This window comes from Fukomys damarensis, unplaced genomic scaffold (assembly GCF_012274545.1).
Source record: "Fukomys damarensis isolate Sample0158 unplaced genomic scaffold, DMR_v1.0_HiC HiC_scaffold_28, whole genome shotgun sequence".
Lineage (NCBI taxonomy): Eukaryota > Metazoa > Chordata > Mammalia > Rodentia > Bathyergidae > Fukomys > Fukomys damarensis.
In genome coordinates, this window is record NW_022900940.1 from 1,677,254 (window position 1) to 1,698,792 (window position 21,539).

The window sequence follows — 21,539 nt, forward strand, 5'->3', positions numbered from 1 at the left end:
TTAAAATTAAGAGGTTTTAGTTTTGTTTTTTCATAGGACATAAAATGTAAAAAGGGCCAGAATGTATTAAGAAAGTTAAATTCAGTAACGAATTAACAGCAATATGCAGCATTATCATATGAACCCATGTTGTCCTATTAATGATTCTGCTGAATTCAAAATTAATTCCAACACCATTCACTTATCTGTTTATTGTATACTGTCTTCAGAATTATTTTCATACTGTCCTCTGAAGCTGATTTTAATTTTTCAAATGAATAGTGTCATTTACAGTTTCAAGCACTTGTATTTCTTTTCTACATGGTTATATCAAAAATTTTTATTTATGGTACTTCACCCAACAGTCAAAACCTGGAACTTACTATTTGCTGTTTGATATTAATATGTAAAGATTCTCACTTTGTAATGCTTCTATGATAGCTTTTTAATACAGTAGGGATACATTCTCAAAAATAAGACACAATTATCTCATATAGCAGTTTTTTTCGGTTAAGAAAAAGTATATCCCAAAATAAAAAAAAGATACAAGTTTATACCATAGGTATGATTCAAAGAAAGTCACAATACTAAATGAAGTTTTTCAGAAATGTAAATTTAAAACCGTCATGTTAACTTGTTTGTACATATTCCATATTCAAAGGTACATGGGCCAAAAAAATATTGTGCTTGTCTTGATTTGATAAATAGGCATAAGAAAATTCTGTATAATTAACATGAAGAACGAGATAATGAAGAGAATTCATTACCTAGATTAATTGATAACACCCACAGAAAATAGTTATTCATCAAGCTTGAGGCATCAAAATTCCAACAATAGAGTCACAATTAAACTATGCTACACTAATTGCAAAGCATATATGTGTGCTCTGCATGCCATTTTTGGATCCTATTATTTCAGTATGTTAAATTAGCTGCACACAACACAGGAGAAAAGAAGATCCTTCATTCGTACAGCACTTAACTGTTTCAAAAGTGCCATTACAAAAATACTCAGTTTTTGTTTGGTTCCACCCCAGAACACTGCTCATTCAGTACAGTGAGACCTGGTCCTCTGGAGCTCAAGAACCATTGGGAGAACTGAAGGTCATAAGGTAACATGTAGCAGGGTGAGGCTCAGTGCTCTCTAGATTGCCTAGTGATTGCTCATTGATGCTGGTAGCTGGAGCTGGCACCCTGGGCAAGTTACATAACCTTTACTGACCATGGTTTCCTCCTCTGTACAATAACAGTACCTAGTCCATAAATTGTCAAAAGGCCTAAATAAATATAAACATGTGAAATGTTTAGCATACAGCTTTAAATGCACTTAATGGATATTTATACATGAATTTGTTCAGTCAGCAATGATGAAAGTGGGCAGGTTACCTAGAGAGCAAGTAAGAAAACCTTTTTCTGTACACATCAGTGAGGTAGAATTTGAATATCACAGGAATGCAAACTTACTGAAGTCTAACAAAAAGGTAATGATGGAGGAATAAATGAGCAATACTTCCCAAATCAATTATGGGTAGAGGCTGCTCCCCAAAAAATAAATCTCCCATTACCATTTACAGTAGGCCCATGGATAAGCAGAAGCTGGGTTTCTAATGACAGCTATTCAGTGCTGTAAGTACTGAGGTTTGGTATAGCACTGGTTTCCAAGTAACTGTGGGGTGGAGAGGAACTTGCCAGAACAATAGAAGGAAAGTACTCAAGAGCAACAATGACTCCATGAGGTCTGAGATGGACGCTGAAGAACTACTGGGGCTAAGGTTTGTGCAGGAGAACAGCATCCTCCGAAGCGCCCCCTCGTCTCATGTACGAACATGAATAGACCTCACATTTTTTTCTTTTGTGGTACTAGGGAATCCAGGGCTTTTGCACTGAGCTGTATGCCCAGCACTTCTAAAAATAGTTTTTGGAGATAGGATTTCGCTAAGTTCCTCAGTTGCCCAGGCTGGCCTCAAACTCATAATCCTCCCACCTCAGCCCTACTTAGTTCTGGGACTACAGGGATAGACACTTTGTCCCTCTCCTGATCATGCATTCTTTAAAGATGAGTTCGCACATCAGCTTCTCATGGACATACTACTGACTGTTCAATTCAGAAGGACTCGTTCTTCAGTCTACCTATAACTCTAGGACTGTGCCACAATCGATACACCGTCTTTGAACTTAGGTGAAAGTACTTAAATAGGTAGAGATGAAGGATGAGGAGGAGGGAGATGCCTGTGATCTTGTGATTTCAACTCCACTGAACAGGCAAATCCCTAGTACTGAGGGCCAAATATGAGCTGTGAACCGGCTATTGCTTCAATTCCCAGGCATGCCTTGCATGTTCTTCTCTCCTTATTAAACATAGATATTCTTCATGCAGCAACTTGTACCTAAAGATAAACCAATCATGATTTGCTGCTGAAGGGTAGATCAAAGTAGAAGGAAGCAGCCAAGGTGGAGGCAGAGGTGTTGTCCAACTTAGTTTACTGGGAAACCAACTAAAGGTCGAATAGAAAAATAACCAGAAGTGATGCTGGTATGCTCGAGCAGGACAGGACCTAGAGGCCAGAGGTGGACACTTGGCTACTCTTGCTTATCTCTTTTATTTCCTGCTCTGTAAGATCAGGACTAGACAGCAGCTTCCCTGGGGACCACAGATGGCATGAAAGGACAGGGACAGAGGATGGAGAGAAGAATGAGGTGTGAGAGAGCAAGACAGTGAAAGGAAGGAAGGAAGCAGTGAGACAGGAAATAGGTGTGAATGTGGAGGGGATGAGGGAGGGAGAAACAGCTGTTACAGGAGGAGGATTCCCACAGGAGCAGTAAGACCTAGGCACACACCGGCTGCTTGGCTCAGGGAGGAAGCCCTGACAAGACACCAAGTGAAGGGGAGTGGAGCACATGCAAGCAGAGTTTCTGCTATCCTTGCATTCCCTCCCACAAGAGTCATTAGCTACAGTCAGGCGCTTTAATGGAAATCTGATTTAAGGTTTCACTCTGGGCCAATTTCTATAATTAACTACTATAATCTGCAATCTCAAACTGAGAATGAAATTAAGACAGTTTAAAAATGAAAGCCTGGTGACATCATTATTATTTAACATTTATAAAGCATGTCAAATTTTCAAAGTGTGCTTCATACGTTCATTCATTATACAACTACTAACTGCTGTTCCATGATAATACCAACAAACAACCTTAATTTTCTTTTTCTCCCCCTGGCAAAGAGAATGTTAAAAAAGGAAAGTCAGGACAATGTCTATGTTAGTAGCCCCGAGAAGCTCCCAGAAGATCCCTTAACTGCTTTTTGGAACAGGGCCTCTTCGAGTTCTTGCTTGAGAATCAGAAGGGTTGCTATTTACTGGGTCACGAAAGTAAAGATCATCTAATGAGGAAGTTGGGCTGCCGTCACCAGGTCCCAGGCAGCTGCTCCTCCGTCGCTCGGGATGTGGCATCACTGGCACCCGCAGGTGGCTGGGGGCTCCCGAGGCAGACTTCTCGAGTGTCTGTGCACTGGGCTTTGCAAAACATACTCTACACTGGGGAGATTTCAGCCCACAATGAAAAGTAAAGAATGAACTTCAAAAGAAGAGAAGCTACAGTGTTTGCTATTTATCAAGCACTTTTCAACCCTAAATAAACAAACCAACCAGCAAAAACTCCATACTAAAACCCTTCTGTTGGAACACAGATCCTTTCATGTATTGGATGAACACAAAGAATCCTTGGTCAAGCAGAATTCACAGATTGCTTTTTTGGGATGTGGTCTCCAAGGCAAAGAGTGGTAACACACGGCACGCACATAGAGTAGGAGTGTGGCTTTCAGGAAAAGTTTAAGTTCTCTGCAATCATCTGTACAGTTTTGTGTGGATATGTACCAGTCCAGGAAGTGTTCCTCACTAGAAATCACGATTGAGAAGGTGGCATGCAGTGTTCTATTTGTGTTACATTTTACATATAAGTACCATATAAGATAGGCATACTTTTCACACCCAATTTACAGAGGAAGCAACTGAAGGTCTGGGCATTACTTGAACTACAGTTTACCATTACATGTTGTGACAGCCAGCAAGCCTACAATATATTTCCTCATTCATCATCAGCCATTTCATCTGTGAAAATGTGCAACAGACAGACACAGCCAGTGTTGGCAAACCTCTGGAACCTGAGTTTGTTTTTCTTATTAAGACAAAAGATGCTAATGTATGAGTGGCTTTTTCTAAACTAAAACCTCAGTATTCAGGTTTAAGTACAGCTATGACACATTTTGATAAATAAGTGTGTTTGAGGTTGTACTTTAGGCCCTTGTCTGAAAAGGTTCACCATTACCGAGTCCTAGCCCATTTTACAGATGAGAAAACTAGTATTTATAGAGGATTTAAAAAAAAAAAAACACCAAAGCTTGTTCCAAATTACACAAATAGTTTGTTTTCAGGATCGGGAAATTCAGCTCTTTTAATCAATATTGTTTTGAATTCCTTTTATTAAATATCAATTTTGCCAGATTGCAAAACTACTGGGCATGGTGGTACATACCTGGAATCCCAGTTACTCCAAAAGCTAAGGCAAGAGGATTGTGAGTTTAAGGCCATCTTGGGCAACACAGAGTGACCCTGTCTCAAAATAAAATTAGAAGGGTTGGGGTGTAGCTCAGTGGGGGAGCTTTTGCCTAGCATTCATGAGCCTGGATTCAAATTCCCCACATAGCATTAAAAAGGTGAATTACTTATTCAGTGTATATTCTCTTTTTTTCAATGTATATTCTTTAGGTCCTACTCTGAGCTAGGCTCTCTTTTAAACACAGTGTATAGTCACTAGCTAAAACTGGCAAAAAATTTTTTAAATAAGATAAAAGTGCTCTCTGTTTACCTGAAATTATGAACTGTTGCAACTGTTACGAAGATGATGAGGCCCACGGGACAGAAGTCTCCCTGGGCTATCCTTGTTAGTCAAAGAGGGCTCTCAGAGGCAGAGATGTAACAGAGGGTCTGAAGGACATCAGGAAGAGGCCAGGTAGCTTATGGAAAGGGAGAAATGCACCTTAAGACTAGAGAATACCGTGAATAAAGGGAAAGAGCTGGGTATCTTTGAGAAACCACAAAACCTGGAGCATCAGATGCCTTGGGATGGTGTCAGAGAGTTGTAGGAAATGGGAGAGGTTACCTTTCAGGGGCCAGGGCATACAGTCCAAGGAGTAAATGTCATGAGAATTCTGTGATTTTTAAGACAAACACAGACTTATGAAAGCCCAGGAAGAGAACTAACATTTATTTAGCATCCACAATGTGTTTACATTAAATGTGTAAGACAAGTCTTAGTACCACCATGTTATGGATAAACTGGGGCTCAGAGACTTTAGGGCACCCTGGAATGACTGGGCAGTGTGAGCGGAGCTAGAGATACACACCAGGAAAGTTGGCAACCTTTTTCTATTAAAGGTTAGTTGTTGAATCTTTTGGGCTTTGTGGGCCAGTTTCTTTCACACTATATAATCATGTCAATGAAGCATGAAAGCACTCATGAATAACATGAAAATGAAAGAGTGTGGCTATTTCCAATAAAATTTTATTCACAAAAACAACTGTGTGTGGGTCTGGACCAGAAGCAGCACTTTGCTAACTCATGACACAGACGTGACTTGGTTCAGTTACCCTCATACGCACCCCAGGTGCACTACCCCACCTTTATTACAGCATCTGTTACTGGTATTTCTTTGACAGCATGCTTCAGATTTTGTCTTGCTTTGTTCCATCGCTTTATCCCTATCACTGCCAACATTAAGCTATCCAGGCTGCAGTGGCAGTTGATTACATAAGGACAGGCTTTCCAATTCCAATATTATTCCTTTCAAATAAAACCAGCACCTTTAACAAATTCGTAAAATGAATGCACTTGCTTTATTCTCTTTCTCTCACTGACACTGGATGGAAGTGAACAGAAAGATTTGCCCTAAAGGTCAATCATTTTGCATTCATTATTGCACATGGTTAAGTACTACACTGCATTTAAAATATACAGGGACATATACATGGAACACAGCAAGTCCTTCCTGGTTTTGCCTCGGCTGTTTGAAGGTGGAATGTTAACTTAGTCCCGCTGCAGCGGGCATCAGGCTGGTAAGAAACCAGTAAGCATGTTTACATTGGTCAAGATAACAACTGTTGCTTTTTTTCCTTTTCCAAACATGTTATTTTAATTCTGAATGTTGTTGTTCTTGTTTAAGCATCTGTTTTTCTCTTGTTGTTTTTATTTTCCTGCTGAATTCTAATCATGTCTTCTAATCCATTGGCAACCAACGAAGGAAAATAAATGGTGAAGGAAAATAAATGGTGAAGGAAATTAGATGCAGGTTAGATAATTGAGGTTTGTATGCCTGGCTTTAATAAAAATACTCTGCTAAATTAGAGGGGAGTCTACACAGAATCAGTCAATAAAGAGGTGATTCAGGTGAGGAATTCAATCTTAGGCTTTCTATAATCTCACAAATAAACTAACGGATCAGTTCAATTGAGGCCAGATTTGCCTTTTGCTGAAATCTGGGTGAGCTGTACAGGTTTGCTTTACTACCTGTGGTTTGTTCCTGAAGTTGGAAAACATGTTCCTGTCCTAGCAATATGAGAGACTGGTGCCAGGACCCCAACTCAGCCCCCACAACTATCAAAATCTGCAGACGCTCAGGTCCTAAGTGTCATTTTTTCCATATAACTTACCCACATTCTTTCTGTGCACTTTAAATCATCTCTGCATTACCTATAATTACCTAGTACAGTTTCTACTACAGAAATAGTTGTTATACTGCCCTGGTTAGGTAGTAATACTAAGACAAAAATCTGTAGGAATTCAGTAGATGCAAATATTTTCAAATATTTTCATTCCAAACTGGGTGAATCCACACATGTATAACTCACAATGGAGAGGGTTCACTCTATTTTGTAGAAATCCACGTGCTAGCATCCTTGGGTTAAAGCAACTGGTGTACTCCTACAATAACCACTAAAGCCACGTGAAAAATAGTATTTCTTGAAAAACACCCCCCACCCCGCTGTTTAATTTCTTTCATGGAGACAAGAAAACACTTTTAATGAGTTCACAGTCCAAAACAAAAATCTCTGGGAAAACAGAGTATCTTAAACATTACCCATAATGTCAAAAACATTACGGCAGTTCAAATCATCAGTCAAGGTAAAGCATTATTATTCTATCCTGCCTTTGTCAGACTGATCACAGGGAAGTGACATTTGATGGATGAATCCCCCGTGAACAGTATTTTGACAGAGAGCAAGGTTTTCATTCAGCTTGACTTCTGAGAATAGGCAGAGTGAGCCAAAGGAAATGTGTCTATTTGGCCTTGGTCTATCTGCTCTTTTCCCAAATTTCGTACTTACATTCTGTAATCTTTCTCACAAGAATAAGCAAAATCATAAGGAACATTAGAGTTACTGAATGTAGATTTTCCTCGGGGTTAGAAATTATGCACTACAACCTTCTCCAGTAAATAAACTGGGACTCGAAGGCTTAAATAATGTGTTCAAGGTCACATAGCTACTCGTGATGGGGTCAGTTTTAAAGCAAGGCAGTCCCAGTACAACAAGCGTGCTCCTTCCACCCTCTCTGCTGTAACCAGTGAGTCCCATGCTTAGTTAAGAGCATGTTTCTTTTTTGGCATGGGGGATTCAACTCGGGATCTTGTGCTTACGAGTCAGGTGGCAGAACCACTGAGCTAAATCCCGGCCCCAGCCGTGCTTTTTTTTTTTTTTTTTCAGCTTTAATTGAGTTTATTGGTACATTTTAGGGATACAGTACAGTTACATTCATTGTTGGGATCTTGTACCTCTATATGACAAGTCTTGATTCTCATTTTTTCCCCTTACCTCTGCCCTCCCTTCACCCCCTCCTCCCCTCCCCAGCCGTGTTTTTTTAAAAGATTCAAGGGCACACTCTCAAGCCTATATTCTGACGTCTTAAGAATTCCCTGCTTTCAAATTTCACTGTTCAATTAAAATTGATTAAAGGTGAGATTTTTTTTTATAATTTTATGGGCCACTGAGTTTTGGTTCTTCATAAGACAAAATGTTTCCCGATTTAAAAAAAAAATTGCTCAGAACTTAGGAGTTAGCTAAACTTTAGTTGAATCCCTATTTAGATGGGGGGGCGCTGGGAGTGGTAATGATAGCACAAGGGTAGTCCTGGGCCCCCGGGACCTGTCTCTGTCATTACGAGATGTCTTCTGTGCAGACTGATAAGACTCCCTCTCCACTTTTTTTTTTGGTACGGGGACTGAACTTAGGACCTTGAGCTTACAAGGCAGGCATGGTGCCACTGAGCCAAATCCCTGGCCCTCTACAATTCATTTCTTTGTTGCTGCTCCTATTTGTAATTATACCATAAAAATTCAAATGTAGAATGAATCACTAGTGTCACTGACGGTACTGATCTGAAGCATCAGGTGGTGGAGGGGCTCTCTGGAGTGCTATACTGAGAAAGATGATAAGCTCACATCTTGGTTCTGAAGGGACATTTCTGTCCTGTTAAGAACGGCTACTATGGGAGTGCAAGACAGTCTAAGTGTCATATATATATATGTACATCTATAGCTTTGGAGTTAAATAATATATTTGAAGAGTTAAACATTAAGATTTAATCTGTCAACATTGCTTGACCTTAATGTCTTTTACAAAGAAATATCAGCCAGTAAGGGAATCCAGTTTATACCAAGCATGCACTATTCATCTAAACACAACTTTGAATATAGACTCCCAGCACTACATAGGACCCAGGCACCATCTGTTATGATTACTAGCTTAACAAATTAAAAAAATACAGTGAATATCATACCATATAAATCATAAAGTAATACTTCCTCCTTTAATAAGTAGCTTTTCTGTTAAATCTAAGTTTTCCAAAATGTGTTCTATGACGCATAAGGCTTAAATAATGTTCTGTGTGGCCGGGCATTTAGCTCAGTGGTTCTGCCACCTGCCTCGCAAACACAAGGACCTGGGTTCGATCCCCGGTACCAAAAAAGTAATGCTCTGTGAAAAAAAATCTTCTGGTCAAATAATTTGGATTTTTGGATTTTAGCTTCTGTCAGCTTTAGCAGACCATATGTGTTTTAACTTATAACACTCTAATTTAGTCATTTTCTGCAGTCAGCGGTTTGGAATTTTATCTCTAGAGAGCTGTGACAAAAAGGGCTAAGGAGCTGGCATATTTGTTGTGTGTGGCAGAGGGATCTAGGGTCCTCTCCAGAGAGGTGCCAATCATTTCTCTGTTGGGGTGAACTCTGTAGTACCTGTGAAAGTAAAAGACTTCCACAACCAAGAACAGTGAGTGCAAACCCCCCAACTGGCCCAGAGTGGGGTATGTGCTTCCCCAGCCCCCAGCACACACAGCAGGAGTGATAGAATCAGCTAGCAGTATGACTTCAAGAGAAGGGGAACTCTATGATGACAGAAATATTGGTTGTCCTCAGAGGCAGGTAGAGGAGACAAACAGTTAAAAGGACTGTAGGATACTGTTGCTTGGGGGAATGATACAAACGTGTGCTTTTTTATGCCTTACAGAGACATTTCCCATATTCTTTTGAACTGAGAATCACCACTGTTGCTTTGAGAATAAAAGCCACTTCAACAGTCACAATGGCAAATAAAAGGTTCCCTTTTGAGTACCATGTGTTTAAAATAACTCTGTGTTTAACACAGCCATGTGTTTAAACTACCATAGCATACAATTTGGCCAGAGTCATGTGAAGATTAAAAAAAATTAAGCCAAAACGAACAGAGATTTTCATCATATAGTTTCACCAACAGGCACCAAAATACTTTCAAAAAAGAAATATACTACTCTCATTATGAAATAAGCTATCAGAATTGACTATTAAGAAACATTTTGATTACAGAACTGTCTTCCCAGCCTATGAGATAAGAGTTTTCAAGGCAAGATACTCATTTCTCATAACACAGTGTGTTTTACTTATAATGGAGTACATTGGTAGATATTAAGATTATTTATTGGCATACTGTTTCTGAGCAGTGTTTTGTCCAATCACTTCAGACTTACGTCATCTTGATAAATGTGAATACATATATTCCATCATCATTATTTGGGAAGTTAATATAGAGAACACTCATAAAATTGGCAACTTAGTGAAAGCCTCATTTATTAATCTATAAACAGAATTCTATCTGTCTATGTGTGCAGTATAATGGTCTTTGCAGGTCTTTTTTCTTTCCTATGAGAAAGAAAAAGAAATGCTTCTACGGGTGCATTTTTTTTCTTTTATTCATGACTGACATCAATTAAAAAAAATTAAGTAGGCAGTGCCAAAACTCAGGGCCACACAGATTCACACTTCACACCACAGAGAAACGAAGATAAATTTAGTTAACAGCAAAACCCACTGTTTCTATAAATAGCAAGTCTAATATAAAATGAAGGTGGAATACAACGATTCTGTGACTCTTCATACATCTGTCCAAATAAATCTATTTGATCATTTAGATTTCTGGAAAAACAAAGGATTGAGAAAGAGTCACATCAAAATGACAGTAGATAAGTATCTGACCAGGCAATAAAAATACAAAATTCCAGCAAAGACCTCAGCAACTTACAAGGTATTTCTTATAGGCTAAATTTTATATTAAAATTGTTTTAAGTAAAATAATTTTAGAAACACATTATGTCATCCTACTTATAATAAATCTTACCAGTAGATTTATGAAAATCAGTTCACTGAAAAATTTCTTTATAAAAACAATTTTCCAATTCATTTCCTAAAATCTCTGCCTTTGGTCATCCCGATCATATTACTTTGGATCCCAAACTCCACATCTAGAATCTTAAAACTGTCACACTGTCATCCTCAGTACTTTTCAGCATCATAAATTTAAATTTAGGTAAATTAAGAGAAAAAACACTCTAGAAAAGTTACCCATAAAAACATTCATAATGATAAGGATGTACAACCCATTTGAATTAGGGTTATGTTAAAATGCTAGGGCAGGACTGGTACCTCCTAGCATTTATATCAGGAGGCAAAGAATCCAGAATTTATTCTACTTCTTCTAGCAGCATCTGAGGTCAATGTCACCGAAAATCATCCTGAGCTGTAGACAATACTCTAAAATTATTGATATCACAGACTGACCTTGCTATAATCTGTTGTGTGGAGTCTCATCTATTTATTTTGCTGTTCAGCAAACGTCAGTATGGCATGTCTGAAGCAAATTAAAATTACATTGGCAGATCACTCTTACAACCTGCTTAGAATGAAATTTAACAGAACAAAAAATACAAAAAAGCAGAAATCACTGATTGGTCACACTTTCTCCCACCGATGGGCAAACTTTTGCAGATTTCAGGAGAGATCTCTAGCTATTAGACTCCCTTTACAGGCTTCCAGACTATTCAATTCCTTTCTGGAATATGCCTAACAGGCCACCAAACACTGACATTTAGGGGTCTGTCTGTGCTGTAGAACTTTTCTGTGCCTCTTAAGGTCCTCTTCTGTTCTATCCTTCTGTCAGTCCTGGAAAGCTGACTGTAGTGACCATATCCCGGGCTGTTAGCCCAGATTTCTGTCACTACGCCCAATCCTCAGTATCAGTCTCTTCCTTAAATAAATTCTCTGCATTGTGCCAGGACTTGAGCACATCACTGCTTCTTGTTGAGACTAAATCATATCTTATTTTTCTCCATTTCACCTTGAATTTGGGAAAGTTCATTCATTGTAAAGGCTGAATATTATAGAACTGGAAGACTAATTTTCTTGTTCAGTTTTACCCTCTCTACAGCCTATCTGTGGTCATGAGTTATACAATAAAAGTTAAAAAAAAAAACACAACAATCTGAAAATTCTCAGTACAAGCCATTAAGTAAGCATATCAAACACATCTTTCTTGGGTTCATTTTGGGAGAAGGCTAACACCTAAGAATATAGAATTGCTGCTCATTAGCTGTCTGGATCAACACCCAAGTTAAAGACAGAAAAACGAAAACAAGCCAAATGCTTTATTATCTTGGGTCTTGTCCATTATAAATGACAGATGATAGCTTGTCAGGTGGAAACAAGCTTCCTAGCACTGAAGTGAATTCATGTGGCTTATTAGCTGCAAAAAAAACAAAAACAAAAAACAAAAAACAAAACAAAATAAAAAAAACTAAGGAAGGCCCATCTAGAAGGTGACTTGCAATTCTTAGCTCAGCATATGAAAGATAGGCTCAATAAGATTAAACCTCGTGTGGCTTCCCGATCTGCTTATAGGAGTAACACAGGTAACACTAAGATAAGCTCAAATAATAAGCAAGGAGTCTGCAGCCATAGGAAAAAAAAAAAAGATATTTAATTTTCATGCAACTCTAATGATCTGGCTACAAGGGTTCACCTCACATTTATCTCAAAATCCACATTATTATGTATTATTAAGTAAATAAACAGTGTCATTGAGCCATTAATCATCAACAACAAAATATACTCAAGGGGAATATGTGTAGGATGCTTTAGGAACCAAGGAAATACATGAGGAAGGAAAATGAAGCTCTGAAATTCCAAATTTCCCACTTGGCTTTGCCAGGAAGTGAACAGCACACTGCAGACAGAAACATATTCACACAGTTCCCGAATTCACAGCTCACAGTGCTAAGGTTTCAAAATGTTTTTTTCCTCAGAAACTCATAATGGACTTTTATTGCCATCGTGGAGGTGTTCAGAGGTAAAGCCTCTGTGAGGTGAGTGGGTCATGAAGGCTCTGCTCTCATGGATAAAGTGATCCTGTCCTGGAGATTATGGATTAATGGGTTCCTGAAGGAGCGGCTTGGTCATCTCTCCTTGGCCACCTTGCTCTGCTCATACGGTGCTTTCTGTCATATGATAATGTAGCAATAAGGCCAGGTGCTGAGCAGATGCTGGCACCATGCTCCCGAACTCCCCACCTCCAGAACCTTGAGAGACAACAGACTTCTGCTGTTTTAGTTTTTTTGTTTTGTTTAGTTCGTTTTTTTTCTCCTTTTTTCTTTCCTTCCTGTCTTCTTCACCAGTTTCCCAAAGCTCAGATAAACTTCTTTTGTCCTGCAGCCTTGCTTCTACTCTCTTTCTTTTATTTCTCTTTTCCCCTTTAATCCTTGTAAATATTCTCCCCTGAGGGTAAAATCACTCTATTGGGCAGGTGTTTACATAATTTTCTAATTTGTTTTAGATTTTTCTATACAACTACATCTTGTATCTATGGTTAAAGGTGGCAAATAAACAGCTGACACAGTGTGCCATCTTCTAGGCTGTGCTTGATGCTATTGTTACTACTGATTGTACTACTTCAGCCAAGGAGGCATAGTTGCTGTGATCAACTGTTCTTCCCTGCATGCTGATACTGAGACTGTCTGGAGTCAGAAACAATCCCATAGTCCAGTACTAGAGACTGGGTGCCAGGCCCAAGGGGCAGAAACCTCTCATCCCTAATAACTGAAGAAGCAGGATCTTGAGAAAGACTCAAAATTCCAAAGTAGTTATTTCCTCAGGAGACCTTGGTATGAGTAATAAAGCTATATAACATAAGCAATTTACAAGCATGAATGCAGAAAACAAATAAAACTAGAAAATGAGAAGACATGGATGCAAGATGCAACCCAAGACCTCCAGCTCTTCCTAGGCAAATCCAGGGGCACTGAAGTGGAAGAAATCAAAAGTCTTCCAGCTGAACTTTCTGAAATGATAGCAGCAGAAGTAACAAAGCAGATGAATGAGTCTCTAGAAAAAAACAAATCAGAAATATTACATATATAACTAAAGAGGTGCTGAACATATGGAAGAACATGGTTAGTGAATCTAGAGTAGATGCAGATAAAAAATAAAGGAGTTTAGGGAAGTGATAAAATCACAAAACACTCAACACAGAAAAGAACTGTATTCCATGAGACAGGTTCAAAGAGATAGTCATGAGATTAAAAATTCTATTGAAAGTATGTGCAGCAGAATCAACCAATGTGAGGACAGAATATCAGATCTAGAAAACAGGTTTGCAGTTAGCTATTATCAAATGAAAGACTTCTTAAAAATAGTAAGGGATCACAAAAAATTAATCCAACAGCTTCTAGATAATGTAGAGGAATAACATAAGACTGAGTGGAATCAATGTAAAATTAGAAGATGGACAAAGGAGTTAAAACATTTGTTCACAGAAGAATGGCAGAAAACTTTCCAAGCATGGAAAAAGAATCTGACATACATATAAATGAGGCATATAGAACTCTAATTAGCCATGGTAAAAAAAAATCTTCCCCAAGGCATATAAGTCAATGCTTCAGAAATTCAATACAAGAGAAAAGAAACAATCTACAAAGGAAAGCCTATTGGAAACACATAGACTTCTCAACCCAAATCCTTAAGTCAAGAAGAGCTTGGAGTGAAGTAATTCAAGCCCTAAAAGAAAACAAACTCCAACCCAGATGGATGTAACCTGCAAAATCATTTGTCAAAACTGACAGAGAAATGAAATAGTTCCATGATAAAGAACACCAGCAGAAATTCATGACTACTAAATAGGAATCTCTAAGGATATTCTAGAAAAAGACAATGAGGACAACAATGCCATGAATCCCAACAATCCATCATGCAAGGTGAACAAGTAAACAGAGGGGAAGAAAGGCAACCAGTAATAGGAAAATAAAATGACAAGGATAAATCAATACAATTCAGTTATAATCATCAATGTAAATGTTCTCAATTCTCCAATCAAAAGAAAGAGACTGGCCAAATGGATTAAGAAGAAAGATGTAACGGTATGCTGCATTCAAGAAACACATTTAATACAAGAAGAAACTCATAGACTGAAAGTCAAAAGAAGGAAGCAATACTCAATGTAACGGGAACCAGGAAAAAAAGCAGAGCTAGTTACCATATTTGCAGACAAAGTAGATTTCAAGACTAATCAGAAGACACAAAGATGGTCATTACATACTTATGGGAACAATCCAAGAGGAAAAAATAGCAATCAAATATATACACACACACACACACACACACACACACACACACACACACAGATACCAGCACACTCAGTTATAAAAAAATAGACAGAAATAGACATGAAAAATCAAATAAGCACTAAAAAAACTGTAGTAGGAGAGCCCAATACTACACTGTCACAAATAAGACAGATAAACTAGACAAAAAAAAAAAAAAACAACAAAAATGTCAGTTTAACCAAACCTTTGAACAAACGGATTTGGCAGTTACCTACAGAATGCTATACACCACAACAATACATTCTTCTCAGCTGTACATGGGAATTTCTCTAAAATACACCACATCACATACTAGCTCCTAGAACATGCTTAAGTAAATGTAAAGGAATTTAATTACCCCATGCCTATCAACAGATCACAGTGCAATGAAATTGGAAATCAATGGCAAAAGTAACCACAAAAACTGCATAGAAATTAACACTCTGCTGAACAAAGGATCACAGATGAAATTAAAGAAAAAATTAGGCAGTTTCTACAGTTAAATGATAATGCCAGTATGGCATACCAGCACTTATGGGATGCAATAAAAGCAGTCCTATGGGGGAAATTTATAGTGATGAACTCCCACATCAGAAAAACAGAGCTCAAATAAATAACCTAACAATGGGGCCGGGGATTTAGCTCAGCGGTTCAGTGACCTGCACTGCAAGTGCAAAGACCCGAGTTCAATCCCCAGTACCAAAATAAATAAATAAATAAATAACCTAACATTAAACCTCAAGCTTCTAGGAAAAAAAAATGAGTTAAATTCAAAGTGTGTATGAAAGAAAATTATGAAGATTAGACCAAAAATCAATGCAATTAAGACTTAGAAAAAAATACAGAGAATAAATGAATCAAAGAATTGGTTCTCTGATAGAGTAAATAAAATAGACAAACCCTCAGCCAGCCTTATCAAAGAAAGTAGAGAAAAACTTAAACCCATTCCATTAGGAATGAAAGGGTGAAATCATAATAGATCCTGCAGAAATCCTAAAAACTGTAGGTCAATACCTACTTTGAGAAGTTATACTTTAATAAAGATGGAAAACTGAGAATAAATGGATAGGTTCCTAGATACATATGAATTGCCAAAGCTGAATTAAGAAGACATAAAAATTCTAAATAACCCAGTATCAGTCAATGAAATTGAAGAATTAAAAAACTACCAACAAAGAAGACCAGGTCCTGACAGTTGAATTATACAAGAAATTTAGAGAAGATCTCAAACTCTTAAATGAAATTAAAAGGGAAGAAATACTCCCAAAGTCATTCCTGGAAGCAAGCATTAACCTGATACCAAAACTAGAGAGGATACAAACAAAAAAGAGAACTACAGGCCAATTTCCTTAATGAACACAGATATCAAATCCTCAATAAGATACTGGCAAGCAGTGCAGCACACCTTCAAGAAGATTATACACCATGACCAATTTGGATTCTCCTAAAAAAACTAAAATTATAGGTTCCATTTGACCCAGCTATTGCCCTTCTTGGTATTTTCCTGAAAGAGTTAAAAACATCATACCACAGAGATATATGCAAATCTGTGTTTACAGCAGCACACCGCATAATAGCTAAATGTTGGAAATGGCTCAGATGCTCATGTTGATGATGATAAATGGATAAAGAAAATGTAATTTTTAAGTATAATGGTGTACTACATTGCCATAAAGAATCATAAACTCAAGACATTTTCAGGTAAATGGGTGCACTTTGAGAATATAATTTTATGTGAGATAAATTGGACATACATGTTTAAATACACCACCGCTTCTCTTGTGTGAGAAACTGAAAGGGTAAATAAGGACCAAAATGGATGGGGAAGGAGAGTGGAGAAACAAATAGAAGGAATCAATGCATATTATATACAAGTACAAATTCCTTATAATGAATGTGATCATTATGCACATAAAAAATGAACCAATAAAATTAAGAAGAAAATACTGTAACAAAGCAGAGAGGACATGCCTTTTTCAAAAGAAGCAGTTGCTATACAATCCATGCAGCTGTTGCCATGGGAATGTGGCCTTCATGTATCCAGATCTTTCCAGTTTTCTAAAGCCAGAAACCTAGACCTTAAAAAACTCTGTTTTCTAGACAAAACAGAGCTAAGATCCACATCTGTCCTCTCTGATCACTGCTTGCAGCCTTCACCAGTCAGGCATAGACACCCCAAAAGGTGCTTTCCAGAGCAGTGTGCTTCTTTCCTAGTGCTGTTTTCACCTTCGCCAGCTTTCTGACTGTGTCTCCTTAGTGGATTTGAAAGTCTCTGCATATAGTGAAATATTCTGGAGGAAAACTATTGCATGTCTGAATATAGAAATGTGGAGTAAGGCTATAAAGACGGAAAAAGAAAAGAAAAACAAGAAAGTTAAAGAGGGAATCCAAGTACGATTTCTTAGATTAAGAGAAGCTGACTAAAGAGTTACATAACACAGATCCACATATGCTAAAAGTAATACTCATGCCCAGCAGTAGCTAACACTTACTGATCACTTGTCAGATGCTTGACACTTTTTATTTTTTATTTTTTGGGTGTCGGGATCAAACTCAGGCCCTTGCGCTTGTAAGGCAGGCAGCAGAACCTCTGAGCCAAATCCCTAGCCCCTTTTCTAAGTATGTTATGTATGGTACCTTACATATATCTCAACACAACCCCATGAGAACAGTTGCTTTCCATGTTTTACAGAGGGAAAACAGTACTGCGACAGTAGGCACCTTCCCCAAGGCCACACACTGGCCAAGTGTAGATCTTCACCTGTTTTTAGAACTAGTACAACATACTGTTGTGCCCGGCGTACTTCCACTACAGTATTTTCAGTCACCATGCTGGCATAGTGTGGCTCAAGTCCTTAGTAAGGTGGTCTAAAAGCACCTTTCTCCAATATCCAATAGTTCTTTGAACTTGGGACAAATCCTCTCATTACCTGCTTCTTCTGTGGTAGTTTAAAAATGTTCATAAACACCTAGTGGATTCCTGTCCAAGATACAGGGCTTACTTTTCCTCCTTTAGGGTAGAAAGCAGACTGAGTAACTTGCATCTTGTGACCAGAATATGGTGGACGTGATGGAGTACCACTTCTGAGAGCACGCTTAAAGGTACCATGGCCACTGACTCTTTTGCTGTCTCAGAACACTCACTCTATGGAAAGCCAGTTGTCATGGCATAAGGAGATTAAAGAAAGATTTGCCTCATAAGGAACTGAGGTCCCTACCACCAGCCTGTGAGCTATGCCCAAAGGCTCATCACACCAGCCATGAAGGTTTTCAATGGTAAGTACAGGTCAATCTATTTTTATTTATATTTTGTATTTCATTTGTTATTCTGTATTACATTACAGTACTGTAAACATTTTTATATGAGTATTTCTGAGTTGTAAAATCAATCATCTGAATTTTCATTGTTTCTTATGGGGAAATTCACTTTCATATACAAGCGCTCTGGATTACAACATTGTTTCTGGAACAAATTATGCTGACAAAGCAAGGTTTTATTGTATATTAAACTTCAAGGAATAAGGAGTGACCTGGATTTATACTTGGTAATAAGATGATTTTTCTTAAATTTTATATGTGGAAAATTCCATGATTATGATACAGCTTTAGAATATTGTAGTTTTTTGTTTGGTCTTTAAAAAATTAATACGATGTACAGGGAATGTAAGATAATTTGATATCATATTAGCGTTATTTCTCTGAAAAGAGTACAACAGAATAATTTCTAAAATGATCTATTACATATACCTTAAATTCTTCAGTGCAGTACAACTTAGGTTAACAGTAGTACAGAATTATATCACAGCTCCATCTTTAAAGACTGCAAGAAATAATCTTTGTTAAGTACGTAGATAAGTGCAGGATTAGCCACATAAAGTTAAACTAACTTCATGATGAAATCTGTTCCAAACCCGTACAATTCTGATTGTAGTTCTTACTATAGATTCTTGAAAATTATTAAAATATGTGGCACAGTGTTACAATAAGTGAGTTAAGGCAAGATCAATACGAAACATAATTCTGACAGGTTTCCACTAGAGGCCAGTGTAATTCAGCATGGAAGCAGAATTTATAATCAATCCCTGTGGAAAAACCAACATTATTTCTTCCACTTAAAAGTGGAACCCTTGTGAATTGAGGAAAAAAATGATGAAGAAAGCTTTTTTTTTTTTTTTTTTTGAAGCTCTGAAGAGGAAGTTTCAAAGGATAAAAGATGAGTTAAGAAAGGATGAGTCATGAAAAATAGCAAAGAGAATTTTTGGTTACAGAAAAAAATAGTACCATATACTGTTTGATGTTTTGCCAATATAAGCATAAAATTTTTAAGATCCTAGATGTAATTGTGTTTTTGTGTTTCATTTGACAATTAAAAATAATTAAATATCTTGAATGGCTAGAAAGTACCACAGTAATCTTGGTTTCTGAGCAGTCATCACAGCTACCTGCCTAGACAATTCCAAGAGCTTTACAACGTGATGGGAAAACTATACATTTGCAATTTCCTTCAGTTAAACAATTTTATTCATAACAAGTACTGAACAGCTTCTTCTTAAACATGGAATAATTCATACAAATTCACTTAGCACTACATTCATATTATAAAATATATTCTTACTAATGGTTCGACATAATGCTTACAATATTTTTTAACAAGGAACTGAACAAGTTTCTTAAAACTAAAAATAGAAGAAATGGAAATCTGAGTCTTTTTTTTAAAACAGTGTTGAAGAAAATGTGATTCGTTAGTAAAACTTAGGATTTTGAATAGATTTTATTTTGTAGGAACAAAAGCTGAACAATATAACACATAAATCCACAGATGTGTACTCTTTCCCATTGCCTCTAGTAGAAAAAGGTGCTTTATATAGTAGGGACATATCAAGATTAATGAACCAGAAAATGTGACCACTGGACAGGATCTTAGAGGTCAGAGAGTTGGTGTGGGACTATTCAACGACAGAGAGATTCCCCCTTTGAAAGATGGCCCTTTCCACTGTTGAGGTTATACTTTCTTGAAAGTTATTCTTCAATCTTTACTACAGAAGACCTCTTCCAAAATACAACAAAATATTGTTGTGGTTCCTAAGGTCAAAATGAAGAGACAAGCTACACCAATAACTAACACATGATCCCAACTACTAGGATCTGCAATATTCTACCCTTGTAGTAGGTTCTTATTCTGCCCTCACAACCAAAAGCATTGGTTCTATTATTTGCTAGCTGTGTGTTAGTTAACTTCTTTGGGCCTCAGTTTATCTTTAAAATAGAGAAAATAATAGTACCCATATTTTGGGATTGAATAAGATAAAGAAAGGAAAACACAAAGCCTAGTACCCTGACACATGGTCCTTCCTATTTATTACCTGTTAGCAATTACTGCTAAACAGTGCTTACCTGACAAGTCATTTGATCTTCTCCAAAGAACTATAACTTACGATGTATTCCCATCTTCTTTTAGAGACGGGAAAACTGGGGCTCAGAGAGGTGAAGTAGCTTGCAAGAGCCAGCAGTTAGTTCATGCTCATATAAGGGTTTGAACACAGTTTGATCTCTCAAAGTTTTAACAGTTATACCAAGTTTTGGGGGGATAGTGAGGTAATTTCCTATTCCCTGTAACAGCACTGATGAAAGTTATCTTGTATTCCTCATTTTTCCTTCTCTGATGCACATATAGTTAGGGCCAAAAGCTAACCGTAAGACTTGCCCTTCTGAGCACGGGCAAGCAGGGCCCTGGAGGTTAGGGTGGACCTCTGAAAGATGAAGCCCCTGAGTCTTATTTCTGGGGAGCCATGGAGCCAGTGCCCTGTTGTGCTGCTCTCTGGTCCAAGAGCCCACATGTCCCGTTTGATTGCTCTCTCTGCAAAACTAGGCATCAACTCCTTCAACTGCTCCTCCCAGGGTGCAACATAGAGCTATACCCATCTGGGAACTCAGGGCTAATAAGAAGGAGCAAGAGAAAAATATCTTGTTGGGAATAAAAACACAGATAACTGTTATGGGAAAAGTGATTCATGTAATCTTTGAAAATGTGCTAATAGTGTAAATAAGGATCAAAATGTATAACTGATATTGTGTAATAGGAAGAAAGAGTCTAAAGGAGTAGGAGAAGTGGGAGGGGTAGAGGAAAGGTAATAGGGAAGGGTGGAGGGGGTGAAAGGAGGACAGGGGAATGGGGGAGAAAATAAGAACCAATATAACGTCATGTAAAGATACAAGATCCCAATGATGAATGTAATGGTACTGTACACCTAAATTGTACCCATAAATTTAATGGAAAAATTAAAAAAGAAAAAAATAATGACTTGTATGCTGTCTGCTACAAGTCATGAGTTAAAACAGTCTCCACACTAACAACAGGGACAGACACTATGGAGTGCCTTCCAGGTGGCTTGCCTTCTCTTCTGCACAAGACTTTTCAGCCAGTGTTCCTCCTCCATCACCAAGTCCTCGCCATAAGCTAGGTCTTCTATGCCCCACAGCCTGCCAGCTGCAGTGCTGACATGAGAGGAAGACGGTACTGGGTATAAGGCGACTATCTTTTTTCTTTCTTTCTTTTTTTTTTTTTT

The 21,539-nt window shown here is 37.8% G+C and overlaps 1 protein-coding gene across 1 annotated transcript in view; it reads right to left on the minus strand.

Moving 5' to 3' along the window:
* Nucleotides 1-21,539, minus strand: part of Suclg2 (succinate-CoA ligase GDP-forming subunit beta) — a 243,642-nt gene that overhangs the window by 16,168 nt on the left and 205,935 nt on the right. The gene's annotated exons all lie outside the window — the stretch shown is intronic.